This window comes from Pecten maximus, chromosome 6, assembly GCF_902652985.1.
Source record: "Pecten maximus chromosome 6, xPecMax1.1, whole genome shotgun sequence".
Lineage (NCBI taxonomy): Eukaryota > Metazoa > Mollusca > Bivalvia > Pectinida > Pectinidae > Pecten > Pecten maximus.
In genome coordinates, this window is record NC_047020.1 from 16,265,288 (window position 1) to 16,275,056 (window position 9,769).

Here is a 9,769-nt window from a genome sequence, read left to right on the forward strand (position 1 = left end):
GGCTCATGGAAAGCTAACTGTGTTTACTTGGTTTGTATTAAGCGCCGTTTCGGGCACTGAACAGGCTGCGCATGCGTCACATGAATCAAGCTGTGAGCAAACAAATTGCCCGAGCTTATTTGAATAACAATGAAGATAACGTTATAACAGCGATCGTGTAACGACTCGGCTAGCTGTCAGATGTTCAGCGTGAAAACCGTTGAAGAGACATAAAGCGAAAGAATAGTGGGTAAATAGTGAGGCGGGTTTCTAATTGTTACGAATTCACGTTCTTCAGAAAGGGATGTTTGGTTAGCGCGATAACCATGTTTATTTGCGTCATGACACGGACAGACATTGGGAAAACAAGATTACAAATTTGTCAATAAATCTATTGACTTTGTTTACCGTAAATTACTGCGGAAGAGGAAACACGGATAAAATTAATTGCAGTATCTTTCCGAAGTCGACCTGACACTAGCCGCCATTAGCAGACACCAAAGATAAACCAAGCACCAATTAGAACAGGGAGCTCAAGATTGGCCCTTTTCATTCATCCGTTATGTTGATATCAAAGACACAGAGAAAATATTTGTGAAGTCATGTGACGGGTAATTTAAATTAATTTGATTTAAGGCAGGAGTAATCTTATCAGTTTAACATTTTTTGAAAATTAATTAATTACCAAGATGATCCGTATATGGTTTACTTGTGTTTTAGTAATAAAGAATAAACGTCGTAATAATTAGTAAAGCTGGCGTACTATAAAACAAATTATGATCTAATCCAATCATGGATTTATATTAGTGTAATAGAAATGTACACAGACACAACTGTATGGTTCAGTATTTTGGCCAAGAGATCTAACCCGTCAAAATAAGATTTTTTTATAAAGACAATTCAAGATGTCATATCCGAATTTATCATTATTTTTTTTTGTATATACTTTGTTGTGCTATTCGTTATCAAGTAATCATTTGAAGAAATTACGACAGTTGTTCAATTAGACTCAATTTTATTCCGTATTATTCAGAGACTTGTAAATAGTTACATAGGTCTCTGGCTTAGTTTAAACTGTGTTTTATATGTCAATTTCCATTTACCAATATATACAACATATAAATTATACGAAAAGGAATCAGAGACAAGTGTCAAGAACTTATATAAATCTAACACCTATATAATAATATAGATTGACGTTACGTAACAGCCTAGACATGATAAAACACAACATCGTATCATATTGACAATAGAGAAAACATCAGTTGGAAATTGATCAAATACTAAATACATTGTAGTTAATAATGCTGCTTCCACTTGGTTGTAAATATATATTAATGTGGTATTAATCTAAAATAATAGACGTACAAAATATGTACATGCTGCGTTAGTATGGAAAATCTGTTTTAATTTACAAGGACATTTTGCGCAGCATGGAGTATCCTCGTGTTATCGTCGATAGTAAGAGAAGCATCTCCAGACAGTTATAAACTTACAGTTATGCTATATTTAATTGGATAGATATAATTTTAAATTAATTTTCAAACGATGAGTACAAACCATAGGTATACACTACTCGAACACATAAACATACAACACTCTGTATACATGGCACTCTGTGTAACACTCTCTCCTCTCTTATACTCTACAAACAAAAACAAAAATAAAAATAATAATATAAAAACAAACAGAGTGGGAGGGGTTTGAGGGGGAGTCCAGTCCTGATGAGACATTTGGGGAATTATTAAGGGTAGATCATCAGTGATGGTAACATACCATAAACAACTGTACTTCTGGATACTACTGACTACTGGGGGGGGGGGGGGGGGGGGGGGGGGGGAGCATTGCTCTTCAAGGGCATAATAAAAAATTCTTTCTTTTTGCTATATAGAATTCCATTTTCAACGTTTTAACAAATTTGAATTTGCAAGTTGTAAATGTTGGAATAATAGAATTCCTTATACAACAATATATGTCGTATTTAATTAAAGTTACCAAAAATTTCATCTGTACTCAGAAGAACACCAAGGTCATCATAGTCAGAATACCATGAATTAAATTCTTCTGTCATAGCATTAGAGTAGAAACAAAAATATAAGATATGTTCTATTGATTCCTCTTCTCTTTTATAAAATGTACTCTGTCTTAAGGATATGATGATTTATCTAGAATTGAAAGGCTTGTAACTTGGTTTCTTGTTACTAGAATTGAAAGGCTTGTAAATTGGTTTCTTGTTACTAGAATTGAAAGGCTTGTAACTTGGTTTCTTGTTACTAGAATTGAAAGGCTTGTAAATTGGTTTCTTGTTACTAGAATTGAAAGGCTTGTAACTTGGTTTTTTGTTACTAGAATTGAAAGGCTTGTAAATTGGTTTCTTGTTACTAGAATTGAAAGGCTTGTAACTTGGTTTCTTGTTACTAGAATTGAAAGGCTTGTAAATTGGTTTCTTGTTACTAGAATTGAAAGGCTTGTAAATTGGTTTCTTGTTACTAGAATTGAAAGGCTTGTAACTTGGTTTCTTGTTACTAGAATTGAAAGGCTTGTAACTTGGTTTTTTGTTACTAGAATTGAAAGGCTTGTAAATTGGTTTCTTGTTACTAGAATTGAAAGGCTTGTAACTTGGTTTCTTGTTACTAGAATTGAAAGGCTTGTAAATTGGTTTCTTGTTACTAGAATTGAAAGGCTTGTAAATTGGTTTCTTGTTACTAGAATTGAAAGGCTTGTAAATTGGTTTCTTGTTACTAGAATTGAAAGGCTTGTAAATTGGTTTCTTGTTACTAGAATTGAAAGGCTTGTAACTTGGTTTCTTGTTACTAGAATTGAAAGGCTTGTAACTTGGTTTTTTGTTACTAGAATTGAAAGGCTTGTAAATTGGTTTCTTGTTACTAGAATTGAAAGGCTTGTAACTTGGTTTCTTGTTACTAGAATTGAAAGGCTTGTAAATTGGTTTCTTGTTACTAGAATTGAAAGGCTTGTAAATTGGTTTCTTGTTACTAGAATTGAAAGGATTGTAGCTTTGTTTCTTGTGTACAACAAAAGGCAATATTGTAAATATTCTCAAACGTGATTTCTTCAAGTAACAAACAACTTTTCCACTTTTGACTGGTTTATATTTGTTACTGTTAACTAAGAGACTGTAGATGAATTTTTGGTCTTTCACATTTAACATTTTCTGGACAATGTCAATATACTTCAGAATACTAGATCTAGCCCTTGTAGTTTGTTAAACACATTGATAATGAACGTATATGTAACCATTGAACGAGTATAAGAAATGTACATGTGTACACGTCTTAATTAAAACCTGCCCAGCTGTTATCGGTACAGAATATAGCTATATAATCTAGGAAAGTGTTTGATAACACGATCTACATACCAACCTTAGCTTATTACTTACATTCGAGTATTGTTGTCTCTAGGCGTTATTGTTGTAGACCAACCCCAAACCCAAACTACAACACTCGATAAATTCATGTAGGTTTTTTAATTGTTATCGATATATTCTTTATTGAGCCTACAACACTTGGATACTATTATACAATCATCTTAATTTATCATTTCTAATTTCCATCAACAGTTGTACTTTGTGTATTGTACATAGAGGATATTGAATGGTTTCCTGTTTAATATAGCATATATTTCACGAGTATGACAGAATATCGATATTTTCACGAGTGCGAAGCATGAAAAATATCGAAATATTCTGTCATACGAGTGAAATATATGTTATATTTAACGGGAAACCATTCAATTTTCTTTTTATTGCATTTCATTAACTTAAAAACAAAATCAAAACATAGAAAAATTAATAGCGTCAAAAAGTGCGGGAATCAGTAATGACGTCATTTCTTTGTGACGTTACTCCACGTCAACTTGACGGCGCCATTTTGAAAGGACTAATCAACGCAATTTAAGCGCTTTCTGCTGTTATAGGAGAATTTGTGCATGAATAGCTAACGTCAAATGAGTATTTTGTTAAAAACTAGTCTGAAAATATCAGAAATACAGCAAAATAACCAACGTATCTATCTCCGCTTCGGTTGGAAAAATCGGCAAGTTTCAACGAGGTGAATACAAAGATCCGCTCTGATTGGTCAAAAACGGAAAACTTATATTTTCACAGTAAAACTTATTTTTTCACTGCTCATCGCAGCAGTGAAAATATAAGTTTTATTTGTTTGATAAATTTCTATATTTCACTGGCAAAAATGCAATAAAAGATAATACGTGATTTTATTCAAATCAATCCGTATATAAACTTATACAGCTGTATTTAAGTGTTGATAATATTTGTGATCTTCGTAAATTCGCTAGATATATATAAGAGACACGAGTGATGTATAATATGTGCATTTGTATATCGACATAATGTATGTAAATTGATTTGATGATGATGATGGCGGCGGTGGTGGTGGTGGTGGTGATGATGATTACTACTGATGTTTAAGAGCTGTAAGGCTTAAGTTTAATAACCAACCAATCAATAGACAAGTGATAATGAACGTTGTAAATGACACAGAATAAGAATATGTGCGTGGATATGGTATATTTTTAAATTATATCAAATAGTTCAATTTTGAGATAAAAAACAAATCGTAAAATTGCATTTAATATTTCACTCTCTGCATCAACCTTATTGTTAACATGAACATTAACAAAATCGTTTTGAATTATGTACTTTTTATTTCATATAAAAACACACATTTTCGAGAATTCCTGTGGGTAACTACTCGTACTACACAGTAGCCCGACATGGTGTCAGGGCCAGAGGAAACTCGAGCTAGTATGGACAGTGGGGTTTTCCCCCTCAATTTCGATTGGCTAAATTAATCACAGGAAATATATTATGCTGACATTAGTTCTAAAAGTCATAAGAAAGGGTTCTTAAAGAGTAAGGAACAGCTGGATATGTTTTACAGAATATCCCTGTAACACTGTAATCGTAATGAGATATAACACGTGACAATGTAAATATATTACATCGTATGATATTTAAAAGTGGTAAACTTACTAAAACGTTCTAACACGTTTAGAAGACACAGTCCCCTTCATTGAAACTATCTCAAACCTCAAAAATATACTCTTAAGAAAAACAAAAACAAAGGAAAAACAAAAGATAAACCAAACATATTTGCAGTATATGAAAGGCTTAACCCTATTTTACTCTGTTCTTGTTATAAAGTGATGATTGTGGTTATACTAGTTACAGTATAGTTACAGTATAGTTACAGTATAGTTACAGTATAGTTACACTATTTTGATGCTGTGATGATTGTGGTTATACTAGTTACAGTATAGTTACAGTATAGTTACACTATTTTGATGCTGTGATGATTGTGGTTATACTAGTTACAGTATAGTTACAGTATAGTTACACTATTTTGATGATTGTGGTTATACTAGTTACAGTATAGTTACAGTATAGTTACACTATTTTGATGCTGTGATGATTGTGGTTATACTAGTTACAGTATAGTTACAGTATAGTTACACTATTTTGATGCTGTGATGATTGTGGTTATACTAGTTACAGTATAGTTACAGTATAGTTACACTATTTTGATGCTGTGATGATTGTGGTTATACTAGTTACAGTATAGTTACAGTATAGTTACACTATTTTGATGATGTGATGATTGTGGTTATACTAGTTACAGTATAGTTACAGTATAGTTACAGTATAGTTACAGTATAGTAACACTATTTTGATGCTGTGATGATTGTGATTATACTAGTTACAGTATAGTTACACTATTTTGATGCTGTGATTATTGTGGTTATAATAGTTACAGTATAGTTACAGTATAGTTACAGTATAGTAACACTATTTTGATGCTGTGATGATTGTGGTTATACTAGTTACAGTATAGTTACAGTATAGTTACACTATTTTGATGCTGTGATGATTGTGGTTATAATAGTTACAGTATAGTTACACTATTTTGATGATTGTGGTTATACTAGTTACAGTATAGTTACAGTATAGTTACAGTATAGTTACACTATTTTGATGATTGTGGTTATACTAGTTACAGTATAGTTACAGTATAGTTACACTATTTTGATGCTGTGATGATTGTGGTTATACTAGTTACAGTATAGTTACAGTATAGTTACATTATTTTGATGCTGTGGTGATTGTGGTTATACTAGTTATAGTATAGTTACAGTATAGTTACAGTATAGTTACAGTATAGTTACAGTATAGTTACAGTATAGTTACACTATTTTGATGCTGTGATGATTGTGGTTATACTAGTTACAGTATAGTTACAGTATAGTTACACTATTTTGATGCTGTGATGATTGTGGTTATACTAGTTACAGTATAGTTACAGTATAGTTACACTATTTTGATGATTGTGGTTATACTAGTTACAGTATAGTTACAGTATAGTTACACTATTTTGATGCTGTGATGATTGTGGTTATACTAGTTACAGTATAGTTACAGTATAGTTACACTATTTTGATGCTGTGATGATTGTGGTTATACTAGTTACAGTATAGTTACAGTATAGTTACACTATTTTGATGCTGTGATGATTGTGGTTATACTAGTTACAGTATAGTTACAGTATAGTTACAGTATAGTTACACTATTTTGATGATGTGATGATTGTGGTTATACTAGTTACAGTATAGTTACAGTATAGTTACAGTATAGTAACACTATTTTGATGCTGTGATGATTGTGATTATACTAGTTACAGTATAGTTACACTATTTTGATGCTGTGATTATTGTGGTTATAATAGTTACAGTATAGTTACAGTATAGTTACAGTATAGTAACACTATTTTGATGCTGTGATGATTGTGGTTATACTAGTTACAGTATAGTTACAGTATAGTTACACTATTTTGATGCTGTGATGATTGTGGTTATAATAGTTACAGTATAGTTACACTATTTTGATGATTGTGGTTATACTAGTTACAGTATAGTTACAGTATAGTTACAGTATAGTTACAGTATAGTTACAGTATAGTTACACTATTTTGATGATTGTGGTTATACTAGTTACAGTATAGTTACAGTATAGTTACACTATTTTGATGCTGTGATGATTGTGGTTATACTAGTTACAGTATAGTTACAGTATAGTTACATTATTTTGATGCTGTGGTGATTGTGGTTATACTAGTTATAGTATAGTTATACTTTGTTCACATAAAACTGTTTTTGTTGAAGACTTGTGATCCGATTGAATATGTACTGTATAGAGTGTGAAGCCTTATGGTAGTCATATTATATATATCAGTAACGTTTATCAGATCTTTAGGTCAGTGGTATTTTAATAGGTTGTGATTAAAATGATTTGTTTATGCAAATTGCCTGTCAATTATATAGACTTTTTTAATCTCTGTTCCCGCTAATAAAAACATTCACACTAATGGCTAATCTGGATGGTCTCTCTAGATTATTCACGACGAAAAGAACTCGGTAATTATTGGTCGTTTCCTATGGGTGGCGGTCCGTGCCAATGACTTCATAAAGAAAAGCGTTAAACAAGTAACGCGTTACTAACTGTGCCATGTATCAAATACGAACACTACTTTAATTGTATATATTATATTGTAAATATGTTTTTCTCTATACATCATTTCAATATGTGAAAAGAGAATAAAATGAATTTGAATTTGAATACAACGCGTTACTTTGTACAATCAAAAGTAGCGCGTTACTTCTGCAAAATACAAAAGTAATGCGTCAAAATACAAAAGTAATGCGTCAAAATACAAAAGTAATGCGTCAAAATATACAAAAGTAATGCGTCAAAAAAGCAAAAGTAACGCGTCACTCTGTGCAATCAAAATATTATACCTCACAAGAATTACAAGTAATTATGTCTCGTGTATCTTCGCTGCTGCATATCTTTTAAATTAAGTCAACAGTTAAGTATTTATCATATTGCTGTAATTACTGGAACAAAAACATAAAAGTGGGAAACTAAGCTCTCCCAGCTATACGGGAAACGTTAACAATGTACAATAATTCATCTTTTGAACATTTAATTCTTCGTCTCCAGTGTTGCAATGGTCAAATGAATCCTTTGAATTCAATACACTGTACCTGTTTTGCATATGTTTTAAAACAATTCAAATTTGATAAAATCAGTTCTAATTAAGAACCTTATTCATAATTGCATTATCAATCTTTGACACATATCTTCAGCTTACGAATGTTGGGAGATGTAACCTACCTTATTACATTTATCATAAGTTATTCACGTAATCCTTCACTGCCTTGTGAATTACATGTATTCACGGTAGGGATTACATGCAACTCTGCAAATATGAGAAAGTCCGGCCCCAGCCAGCTACACATGTAAACGGGAGCAGCATTGGTACAAAGTCCGTGTGAACATTTCAATAAATAATGTAGTAACAGAAAAATTAATAATTAGGGATTAATTCCCTAAGTATACGATAAAGAATCACGTCAATGGAATTCTTGATGGTTATTATTAGAATTTTTTGTCTAAAATTGATATAAATTGGGAAATACGTATAAGCAATATACATTGTATGCATGTGATATATGTTAACATTATAATATTAGATGATCTAGTGAATTTGTTTTTGCTAAACTAAAATGGTGTTGAAAAGATTTGTAAGAGATCCTTCTCCCGATTTCAATGCCGTGTTAGTCTTGCACGAGTTGCTTCCCTTGATGGATTCATTTGATACACATGTTATTAAAACTTATCATTTTTCTATTAAAGAGCAATGTCTTGATACTATTTTATTCGTTTTCGTATCAATCAATAGAGAATGTATGTGGTTTTTTTAATTGTTAATACCATGATGACGTTTGAAAAAGGTGTATAAATTGTTTTCAGTTAACGTTTTATTGAAACCTAGAAATAACGTTATTACATTACAGTCAAACCTCGTTAACTCCAAGTCATCGGGATCGTGGGAAACAAAACTTCGAGTTATCCGAGTCTTCGAGTTAACCAAGATTCAAGGTAGACGTGTTAGTTATATATATATCTTTAAAAAAATCCTTAACAGAAACACGCATCCTAAACACAAACACGCCTATTTGATTTCAAATAATAATTATAACAAAATCGTATTCATTATTTATACTAAAAACGATATTTCTAATAAATAAATTACATTTCATGCAATACTGTCGTATCGTTTTGAATTCAAGCAAGTAAGCGCGTATACCTGTGATTGGGAGTCGTGTCCGACATGTCATTTCTAAGTGAGTGAAAGACAAGAAGATTACCACACAATTTCAGCACTTTAAAAGTATTTTTAAAACTAAAAATTTGTCTTTGGCTAGATTAGCGTTTATCAATCTAGCCAAGGCTAGAGTTTTAAAAATAATGTGATATTTGAAAAACTCGCATCATGAAAAATGAAAACCCGTTAAAACCCATAATTAGGCTACTCGCTAGATCTACAAGTTATCGTGAAACTTTCGTGTGTTTTTTTATTACATTTTTTAAAATGCTAATGAATAGAAAACGTTTTTTACAGCACTGGCCTAAGGATATGTGACCTCCTGATAAAAGAAATCGTTGGGAATAACGAAAAATAGAGGATTTTGTGACGTCAACCAATCCTCTAAGGAAGCTGTTTAGTGTTTATGTACCTCCTGTTTATTAGGATGGATCAATTGTTGGTTAAGGGGCTCGAAGTCGTCATAACGAGTACTGCCTTCACTCTCACAATTATCATTACGTGGCGCCTAAGAGCATACAGGGTAAACAGAAACAATGCTATATAGCTTTCTATCGTTGGAATGTTTCGAACAGTATTCCACGTTACTT